The sequence below is a fragment of the Humulus lupulus genome, chromosome 2 (genome assembly GCF_963169125.1).
Source record: "Humulus lupulus chromosome 2, drHumLupu1.1, whole genome shotgun sequence".
Lineage (NCBI taxonomy): Eukaryota > Viridiplantae > Streptophyta > Magnoliopsida > Rosales > Cannabaceae > Humulus > Humulus lupulus.
Window position 1 is genome coordinate 25131609 of NC_084794.1, and position 13665 is coordinate 25145273.

At 40.2% G+C, this 13665-nt stretch overlaps 1 pseudogene; it reads right to left on the bottom strand.

Annotated features, from left to right (window-relative positions):
- Positions 1-356: 356 nt before the first annotated feature.
- LOC133814052 (allene oxide synthase 1, chloroplastic-like) lies at positions 357-2537 on the bottom strand (annotated as a pseudogene).
- Between the last annotated feature and the right edge of the window lie 11128 nt (positions 2538-13665).

Below are 13665 nucleotides of genomic sequence, written 5' to 3' on the forward strand. Positions count from 1 at the left end.
TTCAATATATTGGTTAATAAAATGTTATATTTTTTAAAATATTTCATTTTGTAAATTAATAAATTTTTGATAGAACTTCTATAACTTATATTTGAAAAGTGTAAAAAGAAAAAAAAAATATCAGTTTGGCCCCTGTGTTTTGCCCAAATACTCAATCGACCTTTGTGTTTTGTTAAATTACAAAAATGACCCTGTGTTTTACAAAATGATACATTGAGCTCGATTTTGTTCAAACAATTTTTCAATATGACTAAAATACTATCAGATTTTGAATTAATGAATTTATTAAATAATTAAGAATAAATTTTAAAATAAAAAATAAAAAAAAAACATATATTTAATTTTCCTTTTCTTTTCTCTCTCATTTCATCTCTCTTCTCTTCCATTTCCTTCCCAATCTTCTCCTTCTCTCCTGTTCTTCTTCTTCTTCTTCTCTGGTAACGGTAATGGAACCCAAATAGCTTTTCACATTCTTTGACCTCAAAATCAATGTCGTGGCTCTCGATCACTATATCCTTCTTGGCTTTGTCGTACTGTAACAATACCGGCTATTTTAAACGAAACGCTTCGTACCCGACAGACTTCATCAGCGACATTTGTTCCATGGCAGCCATCGTGACTTTCCCGCCGTTGGATATGACGGCGTTTCTGATCTCTTCAACCAATTGGGTGTGGAGTTTGACCTTGCATCGTCCTATCGACTTGAGCATGTTGGGGAGGAGGATCTTCATTCCGCCTAAGGTGTTAAAGCACGTAGCGAAAATCAAATTGTGATAAGCTTCTTCTCTAGAGATTCCAACTTTCTCTGCTTCATCAAGGACGTATCCCCCAGCTTCATAGAAGTAATCGTAGAGTCTCTTGTAATCAGATTTAACCAAGAATGATGGAAGTCGGAAGCTATGGATGGCCAACTCTTCAACCTGTTTGGGAAGACCCAAAATGAGAATGGGGTGAAGATTGAACAAAACCCATTTCAGGACCAACTTTGGACCGTCGGTTTTGAGTTTGGTATTGGTCGGACTAACCCCGTACAGTGCCCGACCCAAAACTTAAACGCAGAGGATAAGAAGAACAGGAGAGAAAGAGAAGGTTGGGAAGGAAATGGAAGAGAAGAGAGATGAGAGAGAAAAGAAAAGGAAAATTAAATATATATGTTTTTTTTCATTTTTTATTTTAAAATCCTATTTTAATTATTTAATAAATTCATTAATTAAAAAATTTGAGGGTATTTTAGTCATATTGAAAAATTATTTTACCGAAATTGGGCTCATACAATCATTTTGTAAAACATAGGGTCTGTTTTGTCATTTAACAAAACATAAGGGTCGATCAAGTATTCAGGTAAAACACATGGCCAACTAGTATTTTCCAAAAAAAGAGAGAAAATATATATTTAATTTTTAGTAGTTTGGTGTTTATCTAGGTATAAAGGAAAGAAAATTAATTTATTAAAAATTACTACATTACCCTTGTATTATTATAAGAGTATTATAGTAATTGTAAAAATAATTTAATAATTTCATGCTTGTCTGTTTTTATAGAACTTTTTTTTTTTTATAAAACTTTCTCTTCAAATAAGGGAGGAAATTTTTTTGTGGCCCCACTCATTATTTTTCTCACTTTTCTTTCTCTCCAATTTTCTATCATACTAAACATCCTATTTTTATATTTTCTTTTCATTTTTCTCTCCTATATTTTTGTTTTTATAGTTTTTCGGAAACTAGAAGTATGAAAGATAAGAGAGCTAAAAAGAAAGGATTTAAAATATGCAAGCAAGGTTTTTACATGGTTGTGGCGTTAATGAGCCTTAGTCTACGAGTTAGTTGTATTAGAGCTTTTTGACAATAGAGTTTTCTGCAAGTTTGAGTAGAGTAATTGCTTATAATAGAAAATCTGGGATCCCCGCTACAGTGCACAACTGGTCCTATTTATAAGCAGTTTAGGTGCGATGAGCTTGGGCCAGACTAATTTGGGCCCAATAGGGATGTAATCATGGTTTGCTTGCTAATGGAGGCTTAATACAAAGGATATTGCTAAATAATACATATTAATCAGAGCCCATTGGACCGGCTTAGGCGTGGCCAAGCCATACTGCTGTCAATAAGACATAACCTCAAACTAGTCCGCGTGGGCTTCTATGGGGATCTTGGGCACAAGATCTGTCAGAGTAGCAGCAGTACTATTTCCTAGTAGCATCGTACATTCCGTATGTAACCTCTTCTGTAGGTTAGTTGAGGAGACCAACTTCTGTGTTTCTTGGGAATGTGTCAGCGTCAGGGAAAGTCAATCTTGCTCTATCCGGACGTTTGGTTCGAGTTTCTTTATAAACGTCCCGGTCCATTCACCGGGAGCCTGGTTCGTTTACCAGGGCTTGGGTTCATTCTTGATAAGGTTGTACTCCCAGACTGTCGAGCAATGATGGGCTTATTGATGAGTTGGGCCCGCATCTTGGTCCTGGTTCCCTCGCTATGGTGGCGCCCATCAAACAATGATGGGCTTATTGATGATTGGTCCACTAGGACTTTCATCTTCCCCATTCATTGGGCTTAGGATAGGCCTTTGATCTCTTTGGGAGAGCCCACGGACCCACTATGTCATGCCATGTGTTCGGGGGGGAAACAGGGATAACATTTCTTCCCAAGTCTTCACCCATGTTTGCATGGTGGAGACTTGCCTCATTCTCCCGGTTCAAACCCAAATATCTTGATTTATTTCCTAGGAGACAGGTTCATTTTCGTGGGGGCCACTTGGGTAATCTTGCGTGGAGGAGATTTGCCTTATTATCCCTGATCAAATCCAAATAACCCAGTTTGTTTCCTAGGAGACAGGTTCATTTACTTAGGGGCCACTTGGGTGATCCCTGTCCTTTCGAATTCACCACGTTTTACACACGTGTCCCCCAGTAATTGATGCGTCTGTACCTCTCGCGCCTTACGAATTTGGAAAGAATCTTTCGATTGTCACAGTGACCGATGGGTGTCAGTGTGATTTCCGAGGCATCCCGTTTGCACGAGAGATGTTGATAGGGTACTCGAGTGGGTTGTTGATGCCTCTGCGCCATCTGGGACCGTTGGATGGGGATATCCTTGAAAATCTTTTAATGTTGGTCGTTGGATCAAATAGGCGTGGATCGTGGGTTGGCGAATCCACGATCTGGTGCTTGATTGGGCTAATTAAGGCCTCTGCATCATTCGGGACCGTTGGATGAGGATAGTCTTGAGATCCCCATTCTGAATCATTGGATCAAACAATGGATTTTTTCCTTATAAATACCCCCACAGTTTCATTTCCAACTTTACACATTCTAAACAATTAGAGCCAAAGCGAGAGCTTTTATGTCCCAACTTGTCGACGAACTTTTCCGGCGATTAGTTCATCTCCGCACCTGTTTATTTCCAACCGACCTCTTTCTGCTCAGCCATCAGACGATCTAGTCCCAGTCTAACCAATAGACAACATGCTGCACCATCTTCTCCGATTCAAGGTTGAGATCTTGCCGGCCGTGTTGCCGGAGACTTTACAGCTTTCAGACCCAGTACCTTACAGTAAGTTTTCTGGTCTTTTTCCCCTGCTTATTCCTTCTCTTTTATTTTGTTCTGTAATGTTATCTCCGCGACCAAAGGTGTAACGCCCTGGATAACCAAGACTGTTACACTGTGAGTTTAAAGTAGTGCAAGACTTGCTAATCAAGTCATTTAAATGAAAATGTGATCCTAAAGTCGTAAAAACGTTAGGTTTAAAAGATTTTGTTCATAAACAAATAATTTTCATTGAAATAAACATTTAGTACATGGGATCCCAAAAACAGGGTTTAAAGAACATATTTACAAGATTGCCAAAAGTTAGAAATCGACAAGGCCACTCTAATGGAAAAATACACATTTAAAGTCTCTGTCCCTGTACAAACCCTCGACCGTGGCGGCCGAGCAGCTGACAATGTACACCTCGCCTCCAGAGCTCTCCACCCATGGTTGATCCCTCTTACCCTTGCCTTTACCTGCACCACGTAGCACCCGTGAGCCGAGGCCCAGCAAGAAAACCATAACATCATAGCACAATCAATATCGATAACCGAATAATTCACAAAGCATAATCAGATATTCAACAGTCCACAACATTCACATAATCAACTATAGTAATTGACAAATCAACAGTCTCTTAACCAAGTAATTAACATGTCATAATCATTAGATTAACACAATAAACATATCATTCAATAACTAGGGTCGACGCCCTTAGGCCGCACCCTCTGTTTAAGTCACTCTCTTCGGCTAACTTAGGGCGAGCTCAATGATTATTTAATTAACCTCAGCTACCAGTGGTCGAACCGCGTCCTTATGTGCCAATATTAATTCTGGCACTCTTAGGCCATTTATTTTATACTCACATGGCATAATACGATCATACAATATTGCATATAAGTATAGGGAACTCTTAGTCCCAAAGTATCCACATAAAAGGGTGCAGTTCTCTTACCTTTGATTCCGAGCGCTTTGGCTAAATGAGATGACACTCGAGCACGATCCAGTCCGAGCCCTAGTGTACACCTAGTCACAACCGTAAAATAGAATCCTCATTAACATTCAATTCCGTATTCCAACTTTGGAACCAATCCCAAGCTCTCGGGAAGCCCAATTCCACCACACGGGGTGGTGGAATCGACCCCCGAGTCCCCAAGCAAAAACCTTAAGAAAAATACCCAAAACCCATTTCTAGAGGCAGGGTAGCACTACAGCGCCACAAGAAGGGTGCTACAGACAGAGAAGAACTCCCCCCCAGAAAACTCCTCATAGCGATGTAGCGCCCATCACCTAGCGCTACAGCACCACAACCAGAACATGAAAAAGTTCTGGGTTTCTCCCTCAAACTTTCCCAAGCCAAAGCTCCACCAACCAATTCCAAACTTCAACTAAACTCAAAATTAACCTTATAACTCACTATAACTCAACAAAATCAACCCATCAAAATAAAAAACCTAGCTAAAAGCATCATCAAACACATAAACTAAAGTTGAGCTCAAAAGCTCAAGAACATCATCAGAAAACCAGAAACCCAGAACTTCAAAGTCAGAAATTGTTACCTCAACTGAGTGGATTCGACCCTAGGTTGCCTTCAATGCCCTTCCAGACTTTAATTCCTTAAATCCCCAAGCTTAAGTCCTTAAATTTCCATCCAAAATCCAAATTCAGATTTCAACCTCACAAACCCAGAAAATTCAGACAAAACCTTTAGACCTGACCTTAGTTGGTAGATAACTCCAACTGAATCCCTTAGTTTCTCCAAGGATCAACACCCCAAATCAAGCCTAGACTTCCTCTGAGTTCTTAGCTTCAAAAATTCTCAAGGGAGAGTGAGAGAGAAAGTAATCGTGAGGGAGAGAAAGAGAGGTAAGTGAGTGTTATGTTTTTCCCTTCTTTTTCTTTACTTTCCTTTTCAGTTTCTACCCCTTTCTACAACTTCCACTATAGTCTAAATGAGCAGAATATCACTTATGCCCTTTTAAACATCAAAAGACCATTTTGCCCTCCCAATTAAATCCAAGTCTTTTAATCACTGTAAGGGCATTTTGGTCATTTACTCCCGATTCCCACTAATTCCTCAAGTGTCCCTAATATTTACCACTTAAATCTTGTCATCTAAGTAATCACCAATTATTTTCCCCAATTTCTAAAAATCTCCAATATATTTCCCAAATTCCCAGAAATACCCTCAGGCTTCCCCGAGCCGGGTAAAAATCCCCGTCGTGACTATTTCACTAAACCGCTCACTAGGATCGCCTCAAGCCACAAGCTACAAATATATCAACATAATAATGTGGTCTCAACAATTTATCGCAAATAATTACATTTATGCCCTCAACAGGCCAAAATTACAAATATGCCCTTCTAAGCAGAACAGGGCCCGCATGCATATTTAATACTCATAAACATGCATTCCATCATATCCATACAATCATATAAGCATGCATGCCACATATTCATGCATTAAATCATGTATTCACATAAATACCAATTATGCCCTCTCAGCGCACTAATCAAGGCCCTTAAGCCTCATTAGCAATTTTGGGTCGTTACAATAGGATTGTTAGGGCTGTGACCGCCGTGTAGGGTGGTTCTACGTAGGATGGTGTAGGTTTGAAATATAGATCGTCTAGGTAATACCTTTGGTATGGTTGTACCGAATCAGTTCGGACATTCCTAGATTGATTTGGGAGAGTTAGAAAAAACCTCTTATTTTTAGTTCCCAACCGAGGTTCCTGGGATCTTTATTGAACCCAGATCTGGGTCCGGAGAGGACTTCTCCAAGCAGTTTTAGGTGAACCCCCGTACCTTAACCAATTTTTTTGGGTTTTGGTGCTAACGACTTGGTTTTTGTTTCCTTTGTTACTCCCAGGTCCCTGATCATGAGTCGCGGTGTCACCCTTCATCCGGAAGACTTCGTGTAGTTGGGTCCCATCATCTTGGAAGGGAAAAATCTTCCCACGGGCAACACATGGGAGATGGATGGGGAGAAGAACGAGTTCCGAAACTACCGGAAGCTGGATGCCCTGGAGAAGCATTTGGGAGTAGAATCGACTCCTAGAATCTTCTACAACCGGCTGGCCCGGAAGGAAGAGAAAGCTCATACAATCGTGGGCGAGTTCGAGGCCTGGAGCGTAGGCTATATCAGTGCGGGAGCATAGCTCCCACTTCACGACTACTTCGCGTGATTCCTAAAGTTAATGGGGATCACGCCATTTCAACTCTTGCCCCAGGCGTTCAAGCTGCTTGCGAGATTTCGCATCTTTTGCGCGTCGAAGGAGATCCCGGCGCCCACCGTCGCAGAGGTGTTATACTTCTACAAGCTGGTGCCGTAGCTTAATGCTAAGGACAAGACCCAGGATGAATTCTATAGATTGAAGCCCCGTGGTAATTACCTGGCTCCATTCAGCACCTTAAAACATCCCTCGAACGTCAAACACTACTAGTTTATGAAATTTGGGTTCCTTTTGGAGAAGAACCCCACATTGGTGCTGGACTTTCAACGCGTGGGTAAGTTACTTTCCTTCCTGTCTTGTTTAGTTTTTTTTTAGTTTTATCTGTTCTACACCCACGTTCCTGGAAAATAGGATCGTACGCCCAGACCCTTCTCACAAAGTCTATCCTGGACCGCATGAAGTACTATGCCACCATTAGCGCCGAGGAGTTGGACGTGGGGGCCTTCAGCTAGTCGGAATGCTGGCTGTCAACCAGACGATAGATGCCCCTAGTTTCTGGGAGCTGCAATGTGAGAGGGATCTCGTCTTGAGGGAGGAGTTGGCCCTTGTTCATATCAAAGCTATGGAGGCCGCAGCTAGGGCTGACGCGAAGAAGAAAAAGAAAGAGCAGGCCCGTCAAGTGGAGAAGGTCTCGTCTGAAGAACTGGACGCCCTTTTTGAAGGGGCTCCTGGAGCTAGCATTTCAGGGCAAGGTAACTCGCCTATGATTTTAACTTTCACTCCTCATTTTGAGGACTTAGGGATAGGCAACTGTACCGAGATTACCTGATCGGGGCTGTTAGAGAAGTGGGGTTTCCTTGCCCCATTGTCTTAGATACGTTAACCCTCATGTACTCGTCCGGGTTCTTACAATACAGTAACTTTTTGGACCTGGATGACATGGGGGACCGCATTCATTCTTTCTCCATAGGGAATTTGAGTCATGCTTGTTCTTTAGATAAGGGTTCATCCCTGAGGACTTTAGACTAATATTTCCCTTATTGTTTTTTTTTACTTCCATCCCCATTCATATATTTTGCTAATGAGTTTGTCTGTCTATTTCAGGTGATCTGGAAATGTCTAACCCCATGGCCAAGATGAAGGAAATGATCGAGGCCAGGGAGGCCGCGGCTAAGGCATCGACGAAGAAAACTGCCAAGGGCCCGACCAAGAAAAAAGTCATGGAGCTAGTGCTCGGGGGTTCCAGGCCAGCCCCGGATGTTTCTGAAAGGGCTCCAACTGCGAGTTCCTCCCCAGTAGCGCCTGTCGAAATGATCCCACCCTAAGCTGCTCCTCTCTAATTTAATAACTTGGATCAGGAGACATCTGAAGGTAGAAGGGTAGAGAAGAGGCCTGGTCGCCATAGAGTCCTCGAAGCGGGCCAAGAGGACCAGGACCAAGGATCTTGCCTTGGCTGAGGAGCATTCCTCAAGGGAAAGGCTGATCATCACACAAAAACTCCCAGATTTGCCCAGGCTCCCTGTTAACCCAGCTCTTCCTGAGGAACGGGATATGATCCTCTAGGAGGAGAGGATGAAGATGGTGTCCCGGGCTTGGGACGATGGCCGTGACAAAATAGATGAGGTGTACCAAGCCCTGACCATCTAGTGGAAGGTGGGATTTTCCAACCGTCCGTAGGCTTTCAATGCTCCCAAACCCATCGTGGATCGACTAGTAGCTGAGTCCGGGTTTCGGCCTAAGCTGGGCCAAGATATCGCTCCGTTGACTGCAGATTTGCTGGCCCAGGTGGGAAATACCATGTCTACCCTCCAGTTGAAGTGGTACGCTTTCTTGGTCAGTCAGGATGTCCTGTTCATCTCCCAGTCCATTCGTCACCAGGCCACCGCAGTAAGTCACAGACCCGTGTGAACTTTTACTTTACCATACTTATTACTTGTATATTTTCTAACTTTGGCTTGTTCCAGAGCGCACTGTTGGCTCATAGGAATGAGGATATGGTGGTCAAAATGGCGATGAAGCTAGAGATGACCCAGATGGAGTTGGTGGGGGTCGTGAACCAGTGAGAAACCGCTAAGGAGGCCCTGGCCAGAGAAGCTGCTCTGATCTAGGTTGACCGCGAGGAGGCTGCCTGGATTCAAGCTCGACATGAGGAAGCATTGTCCAGGAAGGACGCTGACCATAAGAAGTTGGTGGACAACCTGGAGGCAGAGCTACTTCGTGTTCGGGGCTCAGAGGCATCGACCAAGGCCCTTGTGGAGGTAAGTGAGGCCCAACTTCACCAGGAGCGGGAGAAGTTGGCAAACCTTGAGTCCCGAGACTAGGCTTTGGATGGCATGCTTCAGTTGGAGATAAAGCGGAGCGAGGAGGCTTACCAAGCAAAAGAGCAGGCTGATGCCTTACTGGATGCCACTTTTGACGAGGCCATTTACATGGCCTGGCTCCAGGACAAGAAAATGAATCTCCTCGTCTATCCAAACCCGGTTGCCAAGAAGGCTGAATTTGAGGGCAAGGAAAAAGTCGATGCGGAGCGTCTGGCCTGGGGCGAGCAAGATGAGAATATTCCGGATGCCCCGGATCAGGACGAAGCCTAGGCCTGGGCATTTGTATTGTGATTAGGGCTTCTTTCCTTTTTTCTTTGCACTTGTATTAATTTGATGGACGTGGATGTTGTTGGGAATTATGTCCTGAAAGCATATTTAGTAGACATTGTTTTAAGAAATAAATAAATAAATTGAATTTGTTATGCATATATTTTATGGACTATATTATTCTGTGATAATATTATGTAAATATCAGAAAAATTCATAAGTTCATATATGTGATCTCAAACACGTATTGGTATGGGAGGATTGTGTTTGAGATAAATGAACTTGAATAGTTCGCAATAAAATAAAGTTAATGAATCTTTAGATTAATTACTGCAAGTACAGTCCACTAGTATTATGAATACATGTGATCTAGATCTGGATTACTAGTGTAGTAGGACACTTTAGTGGAGGTACTTTATATATTAGAGAATATATAGAACTTGACTATATATGTTTATTAATACTTAGTTAAATACCGTTTCGAAGTATTAATTAAATATATCACCTAATGATCATATACCAATAGATCTTAATCCTGAAGTTACTATGAACTCTTGTTTATGTTATTAGAGAAGTTATTTGATTCACTCGTTAGGGTCTGTCAGAATGATCAGGCTAGAAAGTTTTGTTTTGGGAAATCATTAATGTAAATGGCTGGGGACATAGTATATATATATGAAATCTACACCTTCTCATAAGAGATTGAATAATGGTTCTCTTAAGGGTTGACTTTTGGGACTGAAAATGTTATTGAACTCAAATTCATAATTTAGTTATGAATTAACCTTCACTTGTAAAGTCAATGGTACTTAAGGAAACAAGATGTAATTAAAAGGGTAAAACGGTAATTTTATTCTCGATTAATTATGAACCATTATTAGAGGGTTAATTTGTATGTAATGATTATATCAATGGACGCTTTATTGTTATAAAGTAATCAGTAAATGAAATGTCTATAATTACTAGAGTGCAGTCTCATATTTATAGTAGAGTAATCATGAGATTAATAAATTAAGATTATTTAATTAAAAAGTTTAATTAATAATCTCAAATTTATTAAAGCTTGAAATTATAGGTCCATAGGTCCCCATAACGGCTCTATCAACACTATTCAAAGCAAGAGTTTATATAAAAGGAAAAATGGTTGAAAGATATATTTAAGAAGAAATTTGTTCTTCGAGCCAAATATGCAATTATGTGATAATAGTGATTAATTAATTGATTACAAATTATTTATAATTAACAAAATCAATTAATATTTAATTATTATGTAATTTTCGAAATTATATTAAATAATTAAATTTATTTTTGAAATTATATTAAATAATTAATTAATTATAATTTTTGAAATTATAATAAATTAAATATTTAATTTCAAAATTTAAATTGGTGTTAATTAATTGGTAGAATTAATTAAATATCTTTATTTGAGTGGGAGATAATAATCTAATAAGTTCAAATTAGATTTGAATTTTAAAGATTGATATTTATTCAAATAATTAATTGTATTTGATAATTAGTTAAAAAGATAATTAATTCAAATTTGAATTAATTATTAGGTTGTTGTTGGATTTTATCTGATAAGGTAGTTTGAATAAATAATTAAATAATTATGGAAAAATTAAATATCCCTAAAATATAGGGTGGTACACGACCACACACAGTGGCGTGTACTACACAATTTTCAGGGATATATTTTTCAATTTTATTTATTTAATTAATTAACTAATAGAAAATTCAAAAGTTAGTTTTTGGATATTTTCATTAATGAGATAATTAATTAATTAATTAATTAAAAGATAAATTGTAAATTAGTTACATATTTATTTTTTAAATTTAACTATTTCTATTTAAGTTAGACTTATCATAAAATAATTAGATACTCAGTTATTCGCTCAAAAAGAAAATAACAATACTTTTCTGTCTCTCCCTGAAAAAAATACATAACCAATCTCAGGCCTATTCTCTTGATCTCATTTGTTGAGTACATCAAGTAGAATCAGAAATTAACCATCCTTTATTCTCTAAGTGCCCACACACTTCCGTAGGTGTAGAGAAAGTCGTGGAAGATCTTGGTGTTAGTACCTGGGAGCACCTTGGATAGGAAGTTCGTTTAAATTATGAAAAGATAGCAAAGACACTTGATAGGCATCAAGAGGTATGTTTTCTATTCTTTTCTTGTTTATGATTAATGTATGTATATTAATGGATCCGCATATTTAAATGTAGTTTAAATATGTTACAAAAGTTTTGTTGTACACTGGGCCAACCCACCACCATTCCGCTGCGTATTAGGAAACTCGTTCCTAACAGATGTGTCCCAGACAATTTTTATCATTTGTATTTATGTATTGATTTTACCTTATGCACCCAGATTTCCATTTTTCATTCGCCTATGTTTCCTTAAAATTCACTAAGTGTTTTACCAATCTGCATGAACCTGGGCCGAATGTTGGGTCTTGGTTCCAACAGCCGAGACCACTAGGGAAATGTTGTAGAAGGCATTTAGCATGTTCTGGGACCAAGGTATGGGTCTTGACGGCCTAGACCGTTTTGGGCTTATCAATATAACTTAGCTTTTTTATCCTGATTTTATAGTTCGGGCTCCAACGGCCTGGACCGTTAGAGATTTCTTTTAGGTATGACTTAATTAATTAACTCACTTTAATCCTGACGTTCAGGCTCCAACGGCCTAGACCGCTAGGGAGTTAATAAGTATCGTGTGATTTATTCGTCCTGACTCTGGTGTTCAAGTTCTAATGGTCTAGACCATCCGAGATTAGTTGATTAGCTTATTTTGAACCTAGGGGTCAGGTTCCAATGGCCTGGGCCATTTATAAAACTAATTTTAAACAACTTATACCTAAGACTTACGTTCCAATGGCTCTGGGCCATTATAGAGGAAACATGAACAGGGATTTTGTTATTTTAGACCTCGCTAGGTCAACCAATTTTTAGTTGTGTACCCCCCGGACCATGTATGTCCGAGTTAGGACTGGGCTTGAGCCTTACATCCAATTGGGTTTTGAACCTCCCCGGACCATGTGTGTCAAAGTTAGGACTGGGCTTGAGCCTTACATCCTATTGGGTTTTAAACCCCCCCGGACCATGTATGTCTGGGTTAGGACTGGGCTTGAGCCTCGCACCCTATTGGGGTTTGAACCCCCCCGAACCATGTATGTTCGGGTTAGGACTAAGCCTAAGCCGTATGTCCTGTTTTGTTGGGAGTTGGGTTTTGCTACCCCGAGTCTATACGGTCCGGATCAGGACTAAACTCTGTATTTTGCATCCTATTTTATTTTTGTTCCTTGACTTGCTCGTATAAATGGTCATGGCCCCCAAGTGATTGAAGACTATAGTCTTGGGTCACTTGTTAATTTAAAATATGAAGACAGGTGCGAACTTTTATTTCTTTACAATATTTCTTTATGATGTTTTGTATACACGATTTTTATTAAAAAAATTGTCCTGGGGCGTACATTGTTTAAAAGAAGAAAAATTAGGAAAGAACAATAGAATCAGGCTCTCTCGACTACTGATAGTATCGGTGGAGGTGTTCTGTGTTCCAGGCCCTTGAGACCTTTGTTCCGTCTAGTCGCCTTAAGCGATATATTTCCGGATCTATTCAATGAGATCTAAGGATTCTTCAAGTAAGGCGTGGTTCTGGATGGGATCATATGTGTCCCATTTTTGAGACGGGACTGCCGTTTGTACTAGGAATACCTCTTCACATCCGTACACCATTGAATATGGAGTATGTTCAGTTGACATTCTTTCGGTGGTCCGGTGTGCCCATAGGACACTGGACAGTTCTTCCAGCCACTTGCTCTTGCAGACTTGTAGCTTTTTCTTTAATGTTCCCTTTAAAATCTTGTTCACGGCCTCAAGTTTCCTGTTTGCTTGAGGCCTTGTGACTGCAAAGAAGCTTTTGATGATGCCACGTCTTTCACAGAAGTTAGTGAAGTGGACGCTATCAAGTTGCTTCCCGTTGTCGGACATGATTTTGTGAGGGAGGCTGTATCGGCACACAATGTTATTGATGACAAAGTCCAGGGCCTTTTTGGAGGTGATGGTGCTCATTGGTTCCGCCTCGACCCACTTTGTGTAATAGTCGACGGCCACAATGGCATATTTTACACCACCTTTCCTGGTCGGGAGCGATCCTACCAAATCGATTCCCTACACTGCAAAAGGCCAGGGACTGGTCATCAGGGTTATTTCTGTTGAAGGGGCTCGCAGGATCTTCACGTACCGTTGGAACTGTTCACATTTGCAGACATAATCAACACAAGCCTTCTCTATTGTTGGCCAAAAATATCCTTGCCTTAGGATTTTCTTGGACAAGCTAAGTCCTGTCGTGTGATCTCCACAAAACCCTTC